The following is a 23,798-nucleotide window of genomic DNA, read 5'->3' on the forward strand; positions in this document are numbered from 1 at the left end:
AACGTGCAGGCTTCTTTCCAAAGGGCGAGTGGGGCCCCACAGCATCTTGCTTCCAGCTCTTTGGGAAGCTAAGAAACAACTCGCTCTGCACAGTGCTCTTACAGCCTAGTGGGAACATCTCTTCCAAAGGCCTGTGAAACGCAGTTTCTTTGCAGGCCTGATCTGGCTGAAGTAGGACTTCTGCTCTGGGTGTGCTACTTTGCCCTAGAGCTGAAAGGCACAACGTGCAGGCTTCTTTCCAAAGGGCGAGTGGGGCCCCACAGCATCTTGCTTCCAGCTCTTTGGGAAGCTAAGAAACAACTCGCTCTGCACAGTGCTCTTAAAGCCTAGTGGGAACATCTCTTCCAAAGGCCTGTGAAACGCAGTTTCTTTGCAGGCCTGATCTGGCTGAAGTAGGACTTCTGCTCTGGGTGTGCCACTTTGCCCTAGAGCTGAAAGGCACAACGTGCAGGCTTCTTTCCAAAGGGCGAGTTGGGCCCCACAGCATCTTGCTTCCAGCTCTTTGGGAAGCTAAGAAACAACTCGCTCTGCACAGTGCTCTTACAGCCTAGTGGGAACATGTCTTCCAAAGGCCTGTGAAACGCAGTTTCTTTGCAGGCCTGATCTGGCTGAAGTAGGACTTCTGCTCTGGGTGTGCTACTTTGCCCTAGAGCTGAAAGGCACAACGTGCAGGCTTCTTTCCAAAGGGCGAGTTGGGCCCCACAGCATCTTGCTTCCAGCTCTTTGGGAAGCTAAGAAACAACTCGCTCTGCACAGTGCTCTTACAGCCTAGTGGGAACATCTCTTCCAAAGGCCTTTGAAACGCAGTTTCTTTGCAGGCCTGATCTGGCTGAAGTAGGACTTCTGCTCTGGGTGTGCTACTTTGCCCTAGAGCTGAAAGGCACAACGTGCAGGCTTCTTTCCAAAGGGCGAGTTGGGCCCCACAGCATCTTGCTTCCAGCTCTTTGCGAAGCTAAGAAACAACTCGCTCTGCACAGTGCTCTTACAGCCTAGTGGGAACATCTCTTCCAAAGTCCTGTGAAACGCAGTTTCTTTGCAGGCCTGATCTGGCTGAAGTAGGACTTCTGCTCTGGGTGTGCTACTTTGCCCTAGAGCTGAAAGGCACAACGTGCAGGCTTCTTTCCAAAGGGCGAGTTGGGCCCCACAGCATCTTGCTTCCAGCTCTTTGGGAAGCTAAGAAACAACTCGCTCTCCACAGTGCTCTTACAGCCTAGTTGGAACATCTCTTCCAAAGGCCTGTGAAACGCAGTTTCTTTGCAGGCCTGATCTGGCTGAAGTAGGACTTCTGCTCTGGGTGTGCTACTTTGCCCTAGAGCTGAAAGGCACAACGTGCAGGCTTCTTTCCAAAGGGCGAGTTGGGCCCCACAGCATCTTGCTTCCAGCTCTTTGGGAAGCAAAGAAACAACTCGCTCTGCACAGTGCTCTTACAGCTTACCGGGAACATGTCTTCCAAAGGCCTGTGAAACGCAGTTTCTTTGCAGGCCTGATCTGGCTGAAGTAGGACTTCTGCTCTGGGTGTGCTACTTTGCCCTAGAGCTGAAAGGCACAACGTACAGGCTTCTTTCCAAAGGGCGAGTTCGGCCCCACAGCATCTTGCTTCCAGCTCTTTGGGAAGCTAAGAAACAACTCGCTCTGCACAGTGCTCTTACAGCCTACCCGGAATATCTCTTCCAAAGGCCTGTGAAACGCAGTTTCTTTGCAGGCCTGATCTGGCTGAAGTAGGACTTCTGCTCTGGGTGTGCTACTTTGCCCTAGAGCTGAAAGGCACAACGTGCAGGCTTCTTTCCAAAGGGCGAGTTGGGCCCCACAGCATCTTGCTTCCAGCTCTTTGCGAAGCTAAGAAACAACTCGCTCTGCACAGTGCTCTTACAGCCTACCGGGAACATGTCTTCCAAAGGCCTGTGAAACGCAGTTTCTTTGCAGGCCTGATCTGGCTGAAGTAGGACTTCTGCTCTGGGTGTGCTACTTTGCCCTAGAGCTGAAAGGCACAACGTGCAGGCTTCTTTCCAAAGGGCGAGTTGGGCCCCACAGCATCTTGCTTCCAGCTCTTTGGGAAGCTAAGAAACAACTCGCTCTGCACAGTGCTCTTACAGCCTACCGGGAACATGTCTTCCAAAGGCCTGTGAAACGCAGTTTCTTTGCAGGCCTGATCTGGCTGAAGTAGGACTTTTGCTCGGGTGTGCTACTTTGCCCTAGAGCTGAAAGGCACAACGTGCAGGCTTCTTTCCAAAGGGCGAGTTGGGCCCCACAGCATCTTGCTCCCAGCTCTTTGGGAAGCTAAGAAACAACTCGCTCTGCACTGTGCTCTTACAGCCTATTGGGAACATGTCTTCCAAAGGCCTGTGAAACGCAGTTTCTGTGCAGGCCTGATCTGGCTGAAGTAAGACTTCTGCTCTGGGTGTGCTACTTTGACCTAGAGCTGAAAGGCACAACGTGCAGGCTTCTTTCCAAAGGGCGAGTTGGGCCCCACAGCATCTTGCTTCCAGCTCTTTGGGAAGCTAAGAAACAACTCGCTCTGCACAGTGCTCTTACAGCCTAGTGGGAACATGTCTTCCAAAGGCCTGTGAAACGCAGTTTCTTTGCAGGCCTGATCTGGCTGAAGTAGGACTTCTGCTCTGGGTGTGCTACTTTGCCCTAGAGCTGAAAGGCACAACGTGCAGGCTTCTTTCCAAAGGGCGAGTTGGGCCCCACAGCATCTTGCTTCCAGCTCTTTGCGAAGCTAAGAAACAACTCGCTCTGCACAGTGCTCTTACAGCCTAGTGGGAACATCTCTTCCAAAGGCCTGTGAAACGCAGTTTCTTTGCAGGCCTGATCTGGCTGAAGTAGGACTTCTGCTCTGGGTGTGCTACTTTGCCCTAGAGCTGAAAGGCACAACGTGCAGGCTTCTTTCCAAAGGGCGAGTTGGGCCCCACAGCATCTTGCTTCCAGCTCTTTGGGAAGCTAAGAAACAACTCGCTCTGCACAGTGCTCTTACAGCCTAGTGGGAACATGTCTTCCAAAGGCCTGTGAAACGCAGTTTCTTTGCAGGCCTGATCTGGCTGAAGTAGGACTTCTGCTCTGGGTGTGCTACTTTGCCCTAGAGCTGAAAGGCACAACGTGCAGGCTTCTTTCCAAAGGGCGAGTTGGGCCCCACAGCATCTTGCTTCCAGCTCTTTGCGAAGCTAAGAAACAACTCGCTCTGCACAGTGCTCTTACAGCCTAGTGGGAACATCTCTTCCAAAGGCCTGTGAAACGCAGTTTCTTTGCAGGCCTGATCTGGCTGAAGTAGGACTTCTGCTCTGGGTGTGCTACTTTGCCCTAGAGCTGAAAGGCACAACGTGCAGGCTTCTTTCCAAAGGGCGAGTTGGGCCCCACAGCATCTTGCTTCCAGCTCTTTGCGAAGCTAAGAAACAACTCGCTCTGCACAGTGCTCTTACAGCCTAGTTGGAACATCTCTTCCAAAGGCCTGTGAAACGCAGTTTCTTTGCAGGCCTGATCTGGCTGAAGTAGGACTTCTGCTCTGGGTGTGCTACTTTGCCCTAGAGCTGAAAGGCACAACGTGCAGGCTTCTTTCCAAAGGGCGAGTTGGGCCCCACAGCATCTTGCTTCCAGCTCTTTGGGAAGCTAAGAAACAACTCGCTCTGCACAGTGCTCTTACAGCCTACCGGGAACATGTCTTCCAAAGGCCTGTGAAACGCAGTTTCTTTGCAGGCCTGATCTGGCTGAAGTAGGACTTCTGCTCTGGGTGTGCTACTTTGCCCTAGAGCTGAAAGGCACAACGTGCAGGCTTCTTTCCAAAGGGTGAGTTGGGCCCCACAGCATCTTGCTTCCAGCTCTTTGCGAAGCTAAGAAACAACTCGCTCTGCACAGTGCTCTTACAGCCTACCGGGAACATGTCTTCCAAAGGCCTGTGAAACGCAGTTTCTTTGCAGGACTGATCTGGCTGAAGTGGGACTTCTGCTCTGGGTGTGCTACTTTGCCCTAGAGCTGAAAGGCACAACGTGCAGGCTTCTTTCCAAAGGGCTAGTTGGGCCCCACAGCATCTTGCTTCCAGCTCTTTGTGAAGCTAAGAAACAACTCGCTCTGCACAGTGCTCTTACAGCCTACCGGGATCATGTCTTCCAAAGGCCTGTGAAACGCAGTTTCTTTGCAGGCCTGATCTGGCTGAAGTAGGACTTCTGCTCTGGGTGTGCTACTTTGCCCTAGAGCTGAAAGGCACAACGTGCGGGCTTCTTTCCAAACGGCGAGTTGGTCCCCACGGCATCTTGCTTCCAGCTCTTTGGGAAGCTAAGAAACAACTCGCTCTGCACACTGCTCTTACAGCCTAGTGGGAACATCTCTTCCAAAGGCCTTTGAAACGCAGTTTCTTTGCAGGCCTGATCTGGCTGAAGTAGGACTTCTGCTCTGGGTGTGCTACTTTGCCCTAGAGCTGAAAGGCACAACGTGCAGGCTTCTTTCCAAAGGGCGAGTTGGGCCCCACAGCATCTTGCTTCCAGCTCTTTGCGAAGCTAAGAAACAACTCGCTCTGCACAGTGCTCTTACAGCCTAGTGGGAACATCTCTTCCAAAGGCCTGTGAAACGCAGTTTCTTTGCAGGCCTGATCTGGCTGAAGTAGGACTTCTGCTCTGGGTGTGCTACTTTGCCCTAGAGCTGAAAGGCACAACGTGCAGGCTTCTTTCCAAAGGGCGAGTTGGGCCCCACAGCATCTTGCTTCCAGCTCTTTGCGAAGCTAAGAAACAACTCGCTCTGCACAGTGCTCTTACAGCCTAGTGGGAACATCTCTTCCAAAGGCCTGTGAAACACAGTTTCTTTGCAGGCCTGATCTGGCTGAAGTAGGACTTCTGCTCTGGGTGTGCTACTTTGCCCTAGAGCTGAAAGGCACAACGTGCAGGCTTCTTTCCAAAGGGCGAGTTGGGCCCGACAGCATCTTGCTTCCAGCTCTTTGCGAAGCTAAGAAACAACTCGCTCTGCACAGTGCTCTTACAGCCTAGTTGGAACATCTCTTCCAAAGGCCTGTGAAACGCAGTTTCTTTGCAGGCCTGATCTGGCTGAAGTAGGACTTCTGCTCTGGGTGTGCTACTTTGCCCTAGAGCTGAAAGGCACAACGTGCAGGCTTCTTTCCAAAGGGCGAGTTGGGCCCCACAGCATCTTGCTTCCAGCTCTTTGGGAAGCTAAGAAACAACTCGCTCTGCACAGTGCTCTTACAGCCTACCGGGAACATGTCTTCCAAAGGCCTGTGAAACGCAGTTTCTTTGCAGGCCTGATCTGGCTGAAGTAGGACTTCTGCTCTGGGTGTGCTACTTTGCCCTAGAGCTGAAAGGCACAACGTGCAGGCTTCTTTCCAAAGGGTGAGTTGGGCTCCACAGCATCTTGCTTCCAGCTCTTTGCGAAGCTAAGAAACAACTCGCTCTGCACAGTGCTCTTACAGCCTACCGGGAACATGTCTTCCAAAGGCCTGTGAAACGCAGTTTCTTTGCAGGACTGATCTGGCTGAAGTGGGACTTCTGCTCTGGGTGTGCTACTTTGCCCTAGAGCTGAAAGGCACAACGTGCAGGCTTCTTTCCAAAGGGCTAGTTGGGCCCCACAGCATCTTGCTTCCAGCTCTTTGTGAAGCTAAGAAACAACTCGCTCTGCACAGTGCTCTTACAGCCTACCGGGAACATGTCTTCCAAAGGCCTGTGAAACGCAGTTTCTTTGCAGGCCTGATCTGGCTGAAGTAGGACTTCTGCTCTGGGTGTGCTACTTTGCCCTAGAGCTGAAAGGCACAACGTGCGGGCTTCTTTCCAAACGGCGAGTTGGTCCCCACGGCATCTTGCTTCCAGCTCTTTGGGAAGCTAAGAAACAACTCGCTCTGCACACTGCTCTTACAGCCTAGTGGGAACATCTCTTCCAAAGGCCTTTGAAACGCAGTTTCTTTGCAGGCCTGATCTGGCTGAAGTAGGACTTCTGCTCTGGGTGTGCTACTTTGCCCTAGAGCTGAAAGGCACAACGTGCAGGCTTCTTTCCAAAGGGCGAGTTGGGCCCCACAGCATCTTGCTTCCAGCTCTTTGCGAAGCTAAGAAACAACTCGCTCTGCACAGTGCTCTTACAGCCTAGTGGGAACATCTCTTCCAAAGGCCTGTGAAACGCAGTTTCTTTGCAGGCCTGATCTGGCTGAAGTAGGACTTCTGCTCTGGGTGTGCTACTTTGCCCTAGAGCTGAAAGGCACAACGTGCAGGCTTCTTTCCAAAGGGCGAGTTGGGCCCCACAGCATATTGCTTCCAGCTCTTTGCGAAGCTAAGAAACAACTCGCTCTGCACAGTGCTCTTACAGCCTAGTTGGAACATCTCTTCCAAAGGCCTGTGAAACGCAGTTTCTTTGCAGGCCTGATCTGGCTGAAGTAGGACTTCTGCTCTGGGTGTGCTACTTTGCCCTAGAGCTGAAAGGCACAACGTGCAGGCTTCTTTCCAAAGGGCGAGTTCGGCCCCACAGCATCTTGCTTCCAGCTCTTTGGGAAGCTAAGAAACAACTCGCTCTGCACAGTGCTCTTACAGCCTACGGGGAACATGTCTTCCAAAGGCCTGTGAAACGCAGTTTCTTTGCAGGCCTGATCTGGCTGAAGTAGGACTTCTGCTCTGGGTGTGCTACTTTGCCCTAGAGCTGAAAGGCACAACGTGCAGGCTTCTTTCCAAAGGGCGAGTTGGGCCCCACAGCATCTTGCATCCAGCTCTTTGGGAAGCTAAGAAACAACTCGCTCTGCACAGTGCTCTTACAGCCTACCGGGAACATGTCTTCCAAAGGCTTGTGAAACGCAGTCTCTTTGCAGGCCTGATCTGGCTGAAGTAGGACTTCTGCTCTGGGTGTGCTACTTTGCCCTAGAGCTGAAAGGCACAACGTGCAGGCTTCTTTCCAAAGGGCGAGTTGGGCCCCACAGCATCTTGCTTCCAGCTCTTTGGGAAGCTAAGAAACAACTCGCTCTGCACAGTGCTCTTACAGCCTACCGGGAACATGTCTTCCAAAGGCCTGTGAAACGCAGTTTCTTTGCAGGCCTGATCTGGCTGAAGTAGGACTTCTGCTCTGGGTGTGCTACTTTGCCCTAGAGCTGAAAGGCAGAACGTGCAGGCTTCTTTCCAAAGGGCGAGTTGGGCCCCACAGCATCTTGCTTCCAGCTCTTTGGGAAGCTAAGAAACAACTCGCTCTGCACAGTGCTCTTACAGCCTATTGGGAACATGTCTTCCAAAGGCCTGTGAAACGCAGTTTCTGTGCAGGCCTGATCTGGCTGAAGTAGGACTTCTGCTCTGGGTGTGCTGCTTTGCCCTAGAGCTGAAAGGCACAACGTGCAGGCTTCTTTCCAAAGGGCGAGTTGGGCCCCACAGCATCTTGCTTCCAGCTCTTTGGGAAGCTAAGAAACAACTCGCTCTGCACAGTGCTCTTACAGCCTACCGGGAACATGTCTTCCAAAGGCCTGTGAAACGCAGTTTCTTTGCAGGCCTGATCTGGCTGAAGTAGGACTTCTGCTCTGGGTGTGCTACTTTGCCCTAGAGCTGAAAGGCACAACGTGCAGGCTTCTTTCCAAAGGGCGAGTTGGGCCCCACAGCATCTTGCTTCCAGCTCTTTGCGAAGCTAAGAAACAACTCGCTCTGCACAGTGCTCTTACAGCCTACCGGGAACATCTCTTCCAAAGGCCTGTGAAACGCAGTTTCTTTGCAGGCCTGATCTGGCTGAAGTAGGACTTCTGCTCTGGGTGTGCTACTTTGCCCTAGAGCTGAAAGGCACAACGTGCAGGCTTCTTTCCAAAGGGCGAGTTGGGCCCCACAGCATCTTGCTTCCAGCTCTTTGGGAAGCTAAGAAACAACTCGCTCTGCACAGTGCTCTTACAGTCTAGTGGGAACATCTCTTCCAAAGGCCTGTGAAACGCAGTTTCTTTGCAGGCCTGATCTGGCTGAAGTAGGACTTCTGCTCTGGGTGTGCTACTTTGCCCTAGAGCTGAAAGGCACAACGTGCAGGCTTCTTTCCAAAGGGCGAGTTGGGCCCCACAGCATCTTGCTTCCAGCTCTTTGCGAAACTAAGAAACAACTCGCTCTGCACAGTGCTCTTACAGCCTACAGGGAACATGTCTTCCAAAGGCCTGTGAAACGCAGTTTCTTTGCAGGCCTGATCTGGCTGAAGTAGGACTTCTGCTCTGGGTGTGCTACTTTGCCCTAGAGCTGAAAGGCACAACGTGCAGGCTTCTTTCCAAAGGGCGAGTTGGGCCCCACAGCATCTTGCTTCCAGCTCTTTGGGAAGCTAAGAAACAACTCGCTCTGCACAGTGCTCTTACAGCCTACCGGGAACATGTCTTCCAAAGGCCTGTGAAACGCAGTTTCTTTGCAGGCCTGATCTGGCTGAAGTAGGACTTCTGCTCTGGGTGTGCTACTTAGCCCTAGAGCTGAAAGGCACAACGTGCAGGCTTCTTTCCAAAGGGCGAGTTGGGCCCCACAGCATCTTGCTTCCAGCTCTTTGGGAAGCTAAGAAACAACTCGCTCTGCACAGTGCTCTTACAGCCTACCGGGAACATGTCTTCCAAAGGCCTGTGAAACGCAGTTTCTTTGCAGGCCTGATCTGGCTGAAGTAGGACTTCTGCTCTGGGTGTGCTACTTTGCCCTAGAGCTGAAAGGCACAACGTGCAGGCTTCTTTCCAAAGGGCGAGTTGGGCCCCACAGCATCTTGCTTCCAGCTCTTTGGGAAGCTAAGAAACAACTCGCTCTGCACAGTGCTCTTAAAGCCTAGTGGGACCATCTCTTCCAAAGGCCTGTGAAACGCAGTTTCTTTGCAGGCCTGATCTGGCTGAAGTAGGACTTCTGCTCTGGGTGTGCTACTTTGCCCTAGAGCTGAAAGGCACAACGTGCAGGCTTCTTGCCAAAGGGCGAGTTGGGCCCCACAGCATCTTGCTTCCAGCTCTTTGGGAAGCTAAGAAACAACTCGCTCTGCACAGTGCTCTTAAAGCCTAGTGGGACCATCTCTTCCAAAGGCCTGTGAAACGCAGTTTCTTTGCAGGCCTGATCTGGCTGAAGTAGGACTTCTGCTCTGGGTGTGCTACTTTGCCCTAGAGCTGAAAGGCACAACGTGCAGGCTTCTTTCCAAAGGGCGAGTTGGGCCCCACAGCATCTTGCTTCCAGCTCTTTGGGAAGCTAAGAAACAACTCGCTCTGCACAGTGCTCTTACAGCCTACGGGGAACATGTCTTCCAAAGGCCTGTGAAACGCAGTTTCTTTGCAGGCCTGATCTGGCTGAAGTAGGACTTCTGCTCTGGGTGTGCTACTTTGCCCTAGAGCTGAAAGGCACAACGTGCAGGCTTCTTTCCAAAGGGCGAGTTGGGCCCCACAGCATCTTGCTTCCAGCTCTTTGGGAAGCTAAGAAACAACTCGCTCTGCACTGTGCTCTTACAGCCTATTGGGAACATGTCTTCCAAAGGCCTGTGAAACGCAGTTTCTGTGCAGGCCTGATCTGGCTGAAGTAAGACTTCTGCTCTGGGTGTGCTACTTTGCCCTAGAGCTGAAAGGCACAACGTGCAGGCTTCTTTCCAAAGGGCGAGTTGGGCCCCACAGCATCTTGCTTCCAGCTCTTTGGGAAGCTAAGAAACAACTCGCTCTGCACAGTGCTCTTAAAGCCTAGTGGGACCATCTCTTCCAAAGGCCTGTGAAACGCAGTTTCTTTGCAGGCCTGATCTGGCTGAAGTAGGACTTCTGCTCTGGGTGTGCTGCTTTGCCCTAGAGCTGAAAGGCACAACGTGCAGGCTTCTTTCCAAAGGGCGAGTTGGGCCCCACAGCATCTTGCTTCCAGCTCTTTGAGAAGCTAAGAAACAACTCGCTCTGCACAGTGCTCTTACAGCCTACGGGGAACATGTCTTCCAAAGGCCTGTGAAACGCAGTTTCTTTGCAGGCCTGATCTGGCTGAAGTAGGACTTCTGCTCTGGGTGTGCTACTTTGCCCTAGAGCTGAAAGGCACAACGTGCAGGCTTCTTTCCAAAGGGCGAGTTGGGCCCCACAGCATCTTGCTTCCAGCTCTTTGGGAAGCTAAGAAACAACTCGCTCTGCACTGTGCTCTTACAGCCTACCGGGAACATGTCTTCCAAAGGCCTGTGAAACGCAGTTTCTTTGCAGGCCTGATCTGGCTGAAGTAGGACTTCTGCTCTGGGTGTGCTACTTTGCCCTAGAGCTGAAAGGCACAACGTGCAGTCTTCTTTCCAAAGGGCGAGTTGGGCCCCACAGCATCTTGCTTCCAGCTCTTTGGGAAGCTAAGAAACAACTCGCTCTGCACAGTGCTCTTACAGCCTAGAGGGAACATGTCTTCCAAAGGCCTGTGAAACGCAGTTTCTTTGCAGGCCTGATCTGGCTGAAGTAGGACTTCTGCTCTGGGTGTGCTACTTTGCCCTAGAGCTGAAAGGCACAACGTGCAGGCTTCTTTCCAAAGGGCGAGTTGGGCCCCACAGCATCTTGCTTCCAGCTCTTTGCGAAACTAAGAAACAACTCGCTCTGCACAGTGCTCTTACAGCCTACAGGGAACATGTCTTCCAAAGGCCTGTGAAACGCAGTTTCTTTGCAGGCCTGATCTGGCTGAAGTAGGACTTCTTCTCTGGGTGTGCTACTTTGCCCTAGAGCTGAAAGGCACAACGTGCAGGCTTCTTTCCAAAGGGCGAGTTGGGCCCCACAGCATCTTGCTTCCAGCTCTTTCGGAAGCTAAGAAACAACTCGCTCTGCACAGTGCTCTTACAGCCTACCGGGAACATGTCTTCCAAAGGCCTGTGAAACGCAGTTTCTTTGCAGGCCTGATCTGGCAAGTAGGACTTCTGCTCTGGGTGTGCTACTTTGCCCTAGAGCTGAAAGGCACAACGTGCAGGCTTCTTTCCAAAGGGCGAGTTGGGCCCCACAGCATCTTGCTTCCAGCTCTTTGGGAAGCTAAGAAACAACTCGCTCTGCACAGTGCTCTTACAGCCTACCGGGAACATGTCTTCCAAAGGCCTGTGAAACGCAGTTTCTTTGCAGGCCTGATCTGGCTGAAGTAGGACTTCTGCTCTGGGTGTGCTACTTTGCCCTAGAGCTGAAAGGCACAACGTGCAGGCTTCTTTCCAAAGGGCGAGTTGGGCCCCACAGCATCTTGCTTCCAGCTCTTTGGGAAGCTAAGAAACAACTCGCTCTGCACAGTGCTCTTAAAGCCTAGTGGGAACATCTCTTCCAAAGGCCTGTGAAACGCAGTTTCTTTGCAGGCCTGATCTGGCTGAAGTAGGACTTCTGCTCTGGGTGTGCTACTTTGCCCTAGAGCTGAAAGGCACAACGTGCAGGCTTCTTTCCAAAGGGCGAGTTGGGCCCCACAGCATCTTGCTTCCAGCTCTTTGGGAAGCTAAGAAACAACTCGCTCTGCACAGTGCTCTTACAGCCTACCGGGAACATGTCTTCCAAAGGCCTGTGAAACGCAGTTTCTTTGCAGGCCTGATCTGGCTGAAGTAGGACTTCTGCTCTGGGTGTGCTACTTTGCCCTAGAGCTGAAAGGCACAACGTGCAGGCTTCTTTCCAAAGGGCGAGTTGGGCCCCACAGCATCTTGCTTCCAGCTCTTTGGGAAGCTAAGAAACAACTCGCTCTGCACTGTGCTCTTACAGCCTACCGGGAACATGTCTTCCAAAGGCCTGTGAAACGCAGTTTCTTTGCAGGCCTGATCTGGCTGAAGTAGGACTTCTGCTCTGGGTGTGCTACTTTGCCCTAGAGCTGAAAGGCACAACGTGCAGGCTTCTTTCCAAAGGGCGAGTGGGGCCCCACAGCATCTTTCTTCCAGCTCTTTGCGAAACTAAGAAACAACTCGCTCTGCACAGTGCTCTTACAGCCTAACGGGAACATGTCTTCGAAAGGCCTGTGAAACGCAGTTTCTTTGCAGGCCTGATCTGGCTGAAGTAGGACTTCTGCTCTGGGTGTGCTACTTTGCCCTAGAGCTGAAAGGCACAACGTGCAGGCTTCTTTCCAAAGGGCGAGTTGGGCCCCACAGCATCTTGCTTCCAGCTCTTTGGGAAGCTAAGAAACAACTCGCTCTGCACAGTGCTCTTACAGCCTAGTGGGAACATCTCTTCCAAAGGCCTGTGAAACGCAGTTTCTTTGCAGGCCTGATCTGGCTGAAGTAGGACTTCTGCTCTGGGTGTGCCACTTTGCCCTAGAGCTGAAAGGCACAACGTGCAGGCTTCTTTCCAAAGGGCGAGTTGGGCCCCACAGCATCTTGCTTCCAGCTCTTTGGGAAGCTAAGAAACAACTCGCTCTGCACAGTGCTCTTACAGCCTACGGGGAACATCTCTTCCAAAGGCCTGTGAAACGCAGTTTCTTTGCAGGCCTGATCTGGCTGAAGTAGGACTTCTGCTCTGGGTGTGCTACTTTGCCCTAGAGCTGAAAGGCACAACGTGCAGGCTTCTTTCCAAAGGGCGAGTGGGGCCCCACAGCATCTTTCTTCCAGCTCTTTGCGAAACTAAGAAACAACTCGCTCTGCACAGTGCTCTTACAGCCTAACGGGAACATGTCTTCGAAAGGCCTGTGAAACGCAGTTTCTTTGCAGGCCTGATCTGGCTGAAGTAGGACTTCTGCTCTGGGTGTGCTACTTTGCCCTAGAGCTGAAAGGCACAACGTGCAGGCTTCTTTCCAAAGGGCGAGTTGGGCCCCACAGCATCTTGCTTCCAGCTCTTTGGGAAGCTAAGAAACAACTCGCTCTGCACAGTGCTCTTACAGCCTAGTGGGGACATCTCTTCCAAAGGCCTGTGAAACGCAGTTTCTTTGCAGGCCTGATCTGGCTGAAGTAGGACTTCTGCTCTGGGTGTGCCACTTTGCCCTAGAGCTGAAAGGCACAACGTGCAGGCTTCTTTCCAAAGGGCGAGTTGGGCCCCACAGCATCTTGCTTCCAGCTCTTTGGGAAGCTAAGAAACAACTCGCTCTGCACAGTGCTCTTACAGCCTACGGGGAACATCTCTTCCAAAGGCCTGTGAAACGCAGTTTCTTTGCAGGCCTGATCTGGCTGAAGTAGGACTTCTGCTCTGGGTGTGCTACTTTGCCCTAGAGCTGAAAGGCACAACGTGCAGGCTTCTTTCCAAAGGGTGAGTTGGGCCCCACAGCATCTTGCTTCCAGCTCTTTGGGAAGCTAAGAAACAACTCGCTCTGAACAGTGCTCTTACAGCCTACCGGGAACATGTCTTGCAAAGGCCTGTGAAACGCAGTTTCTTTGCAGGCCTGATCTGGCTGAAGTAGGACTTCTGCTCTGGGTGTGCTACTTTGCCCTAGAGCTGAAAGGCACAACGTGCAGGCTTCTTTCCAAAGGGCGAGTTGGGCCCCACAGCATCTTGCTTCCAGCTCTTTGGGAAGCTAAGAAACAACTCGCTCTGCACAGTGCTCTTACAGCCTACCGGGAACATGTCTTCCAAAGGCCTGTGAAACGCAGTTTCTTTGCAGGCCTGATCTGGCTGAAGTAGGACTTCTGCTCTGGGTGTGCTACTTTGCCCTAGAGCTGAAAGGCACAACGTGCAGGCTTCTTTCCAAGGGGCGAGTTGGGCCCCACAGCATCTTGCTTCCAGCTCTTTGGGAAGCTAAGAAACAACTCGCTCTGCACAGTGCTCTTACTGCCTACCGGGAACATGTCTTCCAAAGGCCTGTGAAACGCAGTTTCTTTGCAGGCCTGATCTGGCTGAAGTAGGACTTCTGCTCTGGGTGTGCTACTTTGCCCTAGAGCTGAAAGGCACAACGTGCAGGCTTCTTTCCAAAGGGCGAGTTGGGCCCCACAGCATCTTGCTTCCAGCTCTTTGGGAAGCTAAGAAACAACTCTCTCTGCACAGTGCTCTTACAGCCTACCGGGAACATGTCTTCCAAAGGCCTGTGAAACGTAGTTTCTTTGCAGGCCTGATCTGGCTGAAGTAGGACTTCTGCTCTGGGTGTGCTACTTTGCCCTAGAGCTGAAAGGCAGAACGTGCAGGCTTCTTTCCAAAGGGCGAGTTGGGCCCCACAGCATCTTGCTTCCAGCTCTTTGGGAAGCTAAGAAACAACTCGCTCTCCACAGTGCTCTTACAGCCTATTGGGAACATGTCTTCCAAAGGCCTGTGAAACGCAGTTTCTGTGCAGGCCTGATCTGGCTGAAGTAAGACTTCTGCTCTGGGTGTGCTACTTTGCCCTAGAGCTGAAAGGCACAACGTGCAGGCTTCTTTCCAAAGGGCGAGTTGGGCCCCACAGCATCTTGCTTCCAGCTCTTTGGGAAGCTAAGAAACAACTCGCTCTGCACAGTGCTCTTACAGCCTACCGGGAAGATGTCTTCCAAAGGCCTGTGAAACGCAGTTTCTTTGCAGGCCTGATCTGGCTGAAGTAGGACTTCTGCTCTGGGTGTGCTACTTTGCCCTAGAGCTGAAAGGCACAACGTGCAGGCTTCTTTCCAAAGGGCGAGTTGGGCCCCACAGCATCTTGCTTCCAGCTCTTTGGGAAGCTAAGAAACAACTCGCTCTGCACAGTGCTCTTACAGCCTAGAGGGAACATCTCTTCCAAAGGCCTGTGAAACGCAGTTTCTTTGCAGGCCTGATCTGGCTGAAGTAGGACTTCTGCTCTGGGTGTGCTACTTTGCCCTAGAGCTGAAAGGCACAACGTGCAGGCTTCTTTCCAAAGGGCGAGTTGGGCCCCACAGCATCTTGCTTCCAGCTCTTTCGGAAGCTAAGAAACAACTCGCTCTGCACAGTGCTCTTACAGCCTACCGGGAACATGTCTTCCAAAGGCCTGTGAAACGCAGTTTCTTTGCAGGCCTGATCTGGCTGAAGTAGGACTTCTGCTCTGGGTGTGCTACTTTGCCCTAGAGCTGAAAGGCACAACGTGCAGGCTTCTTTCCAAAGGGCGAGTTGGGCCCCACAGCATCTTGCTTCCAGCTCTTTGGGAAGCTAAGAAACAACTCGCTCTGCACAGTGCTCTTACAGCCTAGAGGGAACATCTCTTCCAAAGGCCTGTGAAACGCAGTTTCTTTGCAGGCCTGATCTGGCTGAAGTAGGACTTCTGCTCTGGGTGTGCTACTTTGCCCTAGAGCTGAAAGGCACAACGTGCAGGCTTCTTTCCAAAGGGCGAGTTGGGCCCCACAGCATCTTGCTTCCAGCTCTTTGCGAAACTAAGAAACAACTCGCTCTGCACAGTGCTCTTACAGCCTACCGGTAACATGTCTTCCAAAGGCCTGTGAAACGCAGTTTCTTTGCAGGCCTGATCTGGCTGAAGTAGGACTTCTGCTCTGGGTGTGCTACTTTGCCCTAGAGCTGAAAGGCACAACGTGCAGGCTTCTTTCCAAAGGGCGAGTTGGGCCCCACAGCATCTTGCTTCCAGCTCTTTGGGAAGCTAAGAAACAACTCGCTCTGCACAGTGCTCTTACAGCCTACCGGGAACATGTCTTCCAAAGGCCTGTGAAACGCAGTTTCTTTGCAGGCCTGATCTGGCTGAAGTAGGACTTCTGCTCTGGGTGTGCTACTTAGCCCTAGAGCTGAAAGGCACAACGTGCAGGCTTCTTTCCAAAGGGCGAGTTCGGCCCCACAGCATCTTGCTTCCAGCTCTTTGGGAAGCTAAGAAACAACTCGCTCTGCACAGTGCTCTTACAGCCTAGTGGGAACATCTCTTCCAAAGGCCTGTGAAACGCAGTTTCTTTGCAGGCCTGATCTGGCTGAAGTAGGACTTCTGCTCTGGGTGTGCTACTTTGCCCTAGAGCTGAAAGGCACAACGTGCAGGCTTCTTTCCAAAGGGCGAGTTGGGCCCCACAGCATCTTGCTTCCAGCTCTTTGGGAAGCTAAGAAACAACTCGCTCTGCACAGTGCTCTTAAAGCCTAGTGGGACCATCTCTTCCAAAGGCCTGTGAAACGCAGTTTCTTTGCAGGCCTGATCTGGCTGAAGTAGGACTTCTGCTCTGGGTGTGCTACTTTGCCCTAGAGCTGAAAGGCACAACGTGCAGGCTTCTTTCCAAAGGGCGAGTTGGGCCCCACAGCATCTTGCTTCCAGCTCTTTGGGAAGCTAAGAAACAACTCGCTCTGCACAGTGCTCTTACAGCCTACGGGGAACATGTCTTCCAAAGGCCTGTGAAACGCAGTTTCTTTGCAGGCCTGATCTGGCTGAAGTAGGACTTCTGCTCTGGGTGTGCTACTTTGCCCTAGAGCTGAAAGGCACAACGTGCAGGCTTCTTTCCAAAGGGCGAGTTGGGCCCCACAGCATCTTGCTTCCAGCTCTTTGGGAAGCTAAGAAACAACTCGCTCTGCACTGTGCTCTTACAGCCTATTGGGAACATGTCTTCCAAAGGCCTGTGAAACGCAGTTTCTGTGCAGGCCTGATCTGGCTGAAGTAAGACTTCTGCTCTGGGTGTGCTACTTTGCCCTAGAGCTGAAAGGCACAACGTGCAGGCTTCTTTCCAAAGGGCGAGTTGGGCCCCACAGCATCTTGCTTCCAGCTCTTTGGGAAGCTAAGAAACAACTCGCTCTGCACAGTGCTCTTACAGCCTACGGGGAACATGTCTTCCAAAGGCCTGTGAAACGCAGTTTCTTTGCAGGCCTGATCTGGCTGAAGTAGGACTTCTGCTCTGGGTGTGCTACTTTGCCCTAGAGCTGAAAGGCACAACGTGCAGGCTTCTTTCCAAAGGGCGAGTTGGGCCCCACAGCATCTTGCTTCCAGCTCTTTGGGAAGCTAAGAAACAACTCGCTCTGCACTGTGCTCTTACATCCTATTGGGAACATGTCTTCCAAAGGCCTGTGAAACGCAGTTTCTGTGCAGGCCTGATCTGGCTGAAGTAAGACTTCTGCTCTGGGTGTGCTACTTTGCCCTAGAGATGAAAGGCACAACGTGCAGGCTTCTTTCCAAAGGGCGAGTTGGGCCCCATAGCATCTTGCTTCCAGCTCTTTGGGAAGCTAAGAAACAACTCGCTCTGCACAGTGCTCTTACAGCCTACGGGGAACATCTCTTCCAAAGGCCTGTGAAACGCAGTTTCTTTGCAGTCCTGATCTGGCTGAAGTAGGACTTCTGCTCTGGGTGTGCTACTTTGCCCTAGAGCTGAAAGGCACAACGTGCAGGCTTCTTTCCAAAGGGCGAGTTGGGCCCCACAGCATCTTGCTTCCAGCTCTTTGGGAAGCTAAGAAACAACTCGCTCTGCACAGTGCTCTTACAGCCTACCGGGAACATGTCTTCCAAAGGCCTGTGAAACGCAGTTTCTTTGCAGGCCTGATCTGGCTGAAGTAGGACTTCTGCTCTGGGTGTGCTACTTTGCCCTAGAGCTGAAAGGCACAACGTGCAGGCTTCTTTCCAAAGGGCGAGTTGGGCCCCACAGCATCTTGCTTCCAGCTCTTTGGGAAGCTAAGAAACAACTCGCTCTGCACAGTGCTCTTACAGCCTACCGGGAACATCTCTTCCAAAGGCCTGTGAAACGCAGTTTCTTTGCAGGCCTGATCTGGCTGAAGTAGGACTTCTGCTCTGGGTGTGCTACTTTGCCCTAGAGCTGAAAGGCACAACGTGCAGGCTTCTTTCCAAAGGGCGAGTTGGGCCCCACAGCATCTTGCTTCCAGCTCTTTGGGAAGCTAAGAAACAACTCGCTCTGCACAGTGCTCTTACAGCCTACCGGGAACATCTCTTCCAAAGGCCTGTGAAACGCCGTTTCTTTGCAGGCCTGATCTGGCTGAAGTAGGACTTCTTCTCTGGGTGTGCTACTTTGCCCTAGAGCTGAAAGGCACAACGTGCAGGCTTCTTTCCAAAGGGCGAGTTGGGCCCCACAGCATCTTGCTTCCAGCTCTTTGGGAAGCTAAGAAACAACTCGCTCTGCACAGTGCTCTTACAGCCTAGAGGGAACATGTCTTCCAAAGGCCTGTGAAACGCAGTTTCTTTGCAGGCCTGATCTGACTGAAGTAGGACTTCTGCTCTGGGTGTGCTACTTTGCCCTAGAGCTGAAAGGCACAACGTGCAGGCTTCTTTCCAAAGGGCGAGTTGGGCCCCACAGCATCTTGCTTCCAGCTCTTTGCGAAACTAAGAAACAACTCGCTCTGCACAGTGCTCTTACAGCCTACAGGGAACATGTCTTCCAAAGGCCTGTGAAACGCAGTTTCTTTGCAGGCCTGATCTGGCTGAAGTAGGACTTCTGCTCTGGGTGTGCTACTTTGCCCTAGAGCTGAAAGGCACAACGTGCAGGCTTCTTTCCAAAGGGCGAGTTGGGCCCCACAGCATCTTGCTTCCAGCTCTTTGGGAAGCTAAGAAACAACTCGCTCTGCACAGTGCTCTTACAGCCTACCGGGAACATGTCTTCCAAAGGCCTGTGAAACGCAGTTTCTTTGCAGGCCTGATCTGGCAAGTAGGACTTCTGCTCTGGGTGTGCTACTTTGCCCTAGAGCTGAAAGGCACAACGTGCAGGCTTCTTTCCAAAGGGCGAGTTGGGCCCCACAGCATCTTGCTTCCAGCTCTTTGGGAAGCTAAGAAACAACTCGCTCTGCACAGTGCTCTTACAGCCTACGGGGAACATCTCTTCCAAAGGCCTGTGAAACGCAGTTTCTTTGCAGGCCTGATCTGGCTGAAGTAGGACTTCTGCTCTGGGTGTGCTACTTTGCCCTAGAGCTCAAAGGCACAACGTGCAGGCTTCTTTCCAAAGGGCGAGTTGGGCCCCACAGCATCTTGCTTCCAGCTCTTTGGGAAGCTAAGAAACAACTCGCTCTGCACAGTGCTCTTACAGCCTAGTGGGAACATCTCTTCCAAAGGCCTGTGAAACGCAGTTTCTTTGCAGGCCTGATCTGGCTGAAGTAGGACTTCTGCTCTGGGTGTGCTACTTTGCCCTAGAGCTGAAAGGCACAACGTGCAGGCTTCTTTCCAAAGGGCGAGTGGGGCCCCACAGCATCTTTCTTCCAGCTCTTTGGGAAGCTAAGAAACAACTCGCTCTGCACAGTGCTCTTACAGCCTAACGGGAACATGTCTTCGAAAGGCCTGTGAAACGCAGTTTCTTTGCAGGCCTGATCTGGCTGAAGTAGGACTTCTGCTCTGGGTGTGCTACTTTGCCCTAGAGCTGAAAGGCACAACGTGCAGGCTTCTTTCCAAAGGGCGAGTTGGGCCCCACAGCATCTTGCTTCCAGCTCTTTGGGAAGCTAAGAAACAACTCGCTCTGCACAGTGCTCTTACAGCCTAGTGGGAACATCTCTTCCAAAGGCCTGTGAAACGCAGTTTCTTTGCAGGCCTGATCTGGCTGAAGTAGGACTTCTGCTCTGGGTGTGCCACTTTGCCCCAGAGCTGAAAGGCACAACGTGCAGGCTTATTTCCAAAGGGCGAGTTGGGCCCCACAGCATCTTGCTTCCAGCTCTTTGGGAAGCTAAGAAACAACTCGCTCTGCACAGTGCTCTTACAGCCTACGGGGAACATCTCTTCCAAAGGCCTGTGAAACGCAGTTTCTTTGCAGGCCTGATCTGGCTGAAGTAGGACTTCTGCTCTGGGTGTGCTACTTTGCCCTAGAGCTGAAAGGCACAACGTGCAGGCTTCTTTCCAAAGGGCGAGTTGGGCCCCACAGCATCTTGCTTCCAGCTCTTTGGGAAGCTAAGAAACAACTCGCTCTGCACAGTGCTCTTACAGCCTACCGGGAACATGTCTTCCAAAGGCCTGTGAAACGCAGTTTCTTTGCAGGCCTGATCTGGCTGAAGTAGGACTTCTGCTCTGGGTGTGCTACTTTGCCCTAGAGCTGAAAGGCACAACGTGCAGGCTTCTTTCCAAAGGGCGAGTTGGGCCCCACAGCATCTTGCTTCCAGCTCTTTGGGAAGCTAAGAAACAACTCGCTCTGCACAGTGCTCTTACAGCCTAGTGGGAACATCTCTTCCAAAGGCCTGTGAAACGCAGTTTCTTTGCAGGCCTGATCTGGCTGAAGTAGGACTTCTGCTCTGGGTGTGCCACTTTGCCCCAGAGCTGAAAGGCACAACGTGCAGGCTTCTTTCCAAAGGGCGAGTTGGGCCCCACAGCATCTTGCTTCCAGCTCTTTGGGAAGCTAAGAAACAACTCGCTCTGCACAGTGCTCTTACAGCCTACCGGGAACATGTCTTCCAAAGGCCTGTGAAACGCAGTTTCTTTGCAGGCCTGATCTGGCTGAAGTAGGACTTCTGCTCTGGGTGTGCTACTTTGCCCTAGAGCTGAAAGGCACAACGTGCAGGCTTCTTTCCAAAGGGCGAGTTGGGCCCCACAGCATCTTGCTTCCAGCTCTTTGGGAAGCTAAGAAACAACTCGCTCTGCACAGTGCTCTTACAGCCTACGGGGAACATCTCTTCCAAAGGCCTGTGAAACGCAGTTTCTTTGCAGGCCTGATCTGGCTGAAGTAGGACTTCTGCTCTGGGTGTGCCACTTTGCCCTAGAGCTGAAAGGCACAACGTGCAGGCTTCTTTCCAAAGGGCGAGTTGGGCCCCACAGCATCTTGCTTCCAGCTCTTTGGGAAGCTAAGAAACAACTCGCTCTGCACAGTGCTCTTACAGCCTACGGGGAACATCTCTTCCAAAGGCCTGTGAAACGCAGTTTCTTTGCAGGCCTGATCTGGCTGAAGTAGGACTTCTGCTCTGGGTGTGCTACTTTGCCCTAGAGCTGAAAGGCACAACGTGCAGGCTTCTTTCCAAAGGGTGAGTTGGGCCCCACAGCATCTTGCTTCCAGCTCTTTGGGAAGCTAAGAAACAACTCGCTCTGCACAGTGCTCTTACAGCCTACCGGGAACATGTCTTCCAAAGGCCTGTGAAACGCAGTTTCTTTGCAGGCCTGATCTGGCTGAAGTAGGACTTCTGCTCTGGGTGTGCTACTTTGCCCTAGAGCTGAAAGGCACAACGTGCGGGCTTCTTTCCAAAGGGCGAGTTGGGCCCCACGGCATCTTGCTTCCAGCTCTTTGGGAAGCTAAGAAACAACTCGCTCTGCACAGTGCTCTTACAGCCTATCGGGAACATGTCTTCCAAAGGCCTGTGAAACGCAGTTTCTTTGCAGGCCTGATCTGGCTGAAGTAGGACTTCTGCTCTGGGTGTGCTACTTTGCCCTAGAGCTGAAAGGCACAACGTGCAGGCTTCTTTCCAAAGGGCGAGTTGGGCCCCACAGCATCTTGCTTCCAGCTCTTTGGGAAGCTAAGAAACAACTCGCTCTGCACAGTGCTCTTACAGCCTAGTGGGAACATCTCTTCCAAAGGCCTGTGAAACGCAGTTTCTTTGCAGGCCTGATCTGGCTGAAGTAGGACTTCTGCTCTGGGTGTGCTACTTTGCCCTAGAGCTGAAAGGCACAACGTGCAGGCTTCTTTCCAAAGGGCGAGTTGGGCCCCACAGCATCTTGCTTCCAGCTCTTTGGGAAGCTAAGAAACAACTCGCTCTGCACAGTGCTCTTACAGCCTAGTGGGAACATGTCTTCCAAAGGCCTGTGAAACGCAGTTTCTTTGCAGGTCTGATCTGGCTGAAGTAGGACTTCTGCTCTGGGTGTGCTACTTTGCCCTAGAGCTGAAAGGCACAACGTGCAGGCTTCTTTCCAAAGGGCGAGTTGGGCCCCACAGCATCTTGCTTCCAGCTCTTTGCGAAGCTAAGAAACAACTCGCTCTGCACAGTGCTCTTACAGCCTAGTTGGAACATCTCTTCCAAAGGCCTGTGAAACGCAGTTTCTTTGCAGGCCTGATCTGGCTGAAGTAGGACTTCTGCTCTGGGTGTGCTACTTTGCCCTAGAGCTGAAAGGCACAACATGCAGGCTTCTTTCCAAAGGGCGAGTTGGGCCCCACAGCATCTTGCTTCCAGCTCTTTGGGAAGCTAAGAAACAACTCGCTCTGCACAGTGCTCTTACAGCCTAGTGGGAACATGTCTTCCAAAGGCCTGTGAAACGCAGTTTCTTTGCAGGCCTGATCTGGCTGAAGTAGGACTTCTGCTCTGGCTGTGCTACTTTGCCCTAGAGCTGAAAGGCACAACGTGCAGGCTTCTTTCCAAAGGGTGAGTTGGGCCCCACAGCATCTTGCTTCCAGCTCTTTGCGAAGCTAAGAAACAACTCACTCTGCACAGTGCTCTTACAGCCTACCGGGAACATGTCTTCCAAAGGCCTGTGAAACGCAGTTTCTTTGCAGGCCTGATCTGGCTGAAGTAGGACTTCTGCTCTGGGTGTGCTACTTTGCCCTAGAGCTGAAAGGCACAACGTGCAGGCTTCTTTCCAAAGGGCTAGTTGGGCCCCACAGCATCTTGCTTCCAGCTCTTTGCGAAGCTAAGAAACAACTCGCTCTGCACAGTGCTCTTACAGCCTAGTTGGAACATCTCTTCCAAAGGCCTGTGAAACGCACTTTCTTTGCAGGCCTGATCTGGCTGAAGTAGGACTTCTGCTCTGGGTGTGCTACTTTGCCCTAGAGCTGAAAGGCACAACGTGCAGGCTTCTTTCCAAAGGGCGAGTTGGGCCCCACAGCATCTTGCTTCCAGCTCTTTGGGAAGCTAAGAAACAACTCGCTCTGCACAGTGCTCTTACAGCCTAGTGGGAACATGTCTTCCAAAGGCCTGTGAAACGCAGTTTCTTTGCAGGCCTGATCTGGCTGAAGTAGGACTTCTGCTCTGGCTGTGCTACTTTGCCCTAGAGCTGAAAGGCACAACGTGCAGGCTTCTTTCCAAAGGGTGAGTTGGGCCCCACAGCATCTTGCTTCCAGCTCTTTGCGAAGCTAAGAAACAACTCACTCTGCACAGTGCTCTTACAGCCTACCGGGAACATGTCTTCCAAAGGCCTGTGAAACGCAGTTTCTTTGCAGGCCTGATCTGGCTGAAGTAGGACTTCTGCTCTGGGTGTGCTACTTTGCCCTAGAGCTGAAAGGCACAACGTGCAGGCTTCTTTCCAAAGGGCTAGTTGGGCCCCACAGCATCTTGCTTCCAGCTCTTTGTGAAGCTAAGAAACAACTCGCTCTGCACAGTGCTCTTACAGCCTACCGGGAACATGTCTTCCAAAGGCCTGTGAAACGCAGTTTCTTTGCAGGCCTGATCTGGCTGAAGTACAACTTCTGCTCTGGGTGTGCTACTTTGCCCTAGAGCTGAAAGGCACAACGTGCAGGCTTCTTTCCAAAGGGCGAGTTGGGCCCCACAGCATCTTGCTTCCAGCTCTTTGGGAAGCTAAGAAACAACTCGCTCTGCACAGTGCTTTTACAGCCTACGGGGAACATCTCTTCCAAAGGCCTGTGAAACGCAGTTTCTTTGCAGGCCTGATCTGGCTGAAGTAGGACTTCTGCTCTGGGTGTGCTACTTTGCCCTAGAGCTGAAAGGCACAACGTGCAGGCTTCTTTCCAAAGGGCGAGTTGGGCCCCACAGCATCTTGCTTCCAGCTCTTTGGGAAGCTAAGAAACAACTCGCTCTGCACAGTGCTCTTACAGCCTACCGGGAACATGTCTTCCAAAGGCCTGTGAAACGCAGTTTCTTTGCAGGCCTGATCTGGCTGAAGTAGGACTTCTGCTCTGGGTGTGCTACTTTGCCCTAGAGCTGAAAGGCACAACGTGCAGGCTTCTTTCCAAAGGGCGAGTTCGGCCCCACAGCATCTTGCTTCCAGCTCTTTGGGAAGCTAAGAAACAACTCGCTCTGCACAGTGCTCTTACAGCCTACCCGGAACATCTCTTCCAAAGGCCTGTGAAACGCAGTTTCTTTGCAGGCCTGATCTGGCTGAAGTAGGACTTCTGCTCTGGGTGTGCTACTTTGCCCTAGAGCTGAAAGGCACAACGTGCAGGCTTCTTTCCAAAGGGCGAGTTGGGCCCCACAGCATCTTGATTCCAGCTCTTTGGGAAGCTAAGAAACAACTCGCTCTGCACAGTGCTCTTACAGCCTACCGGGAACATGTCTTCCAAAGGCCTGTGAAACGCAGTTTCTTTGCAGG

Source organism: Equus caballus, chromosome 4 (genome assembly GCF_041296265.1).
Source record: "Equus caballus isolate H_3958 breed thoroughbred chromosome 4, TB-T2T, whole genome shotgun sequence".
Taxonomy (NCBI): Eukaryota; Metazoa; Chordata; class Mammalia; order Perissodactyla; family Equidae; genus Equus; species Equus caballus.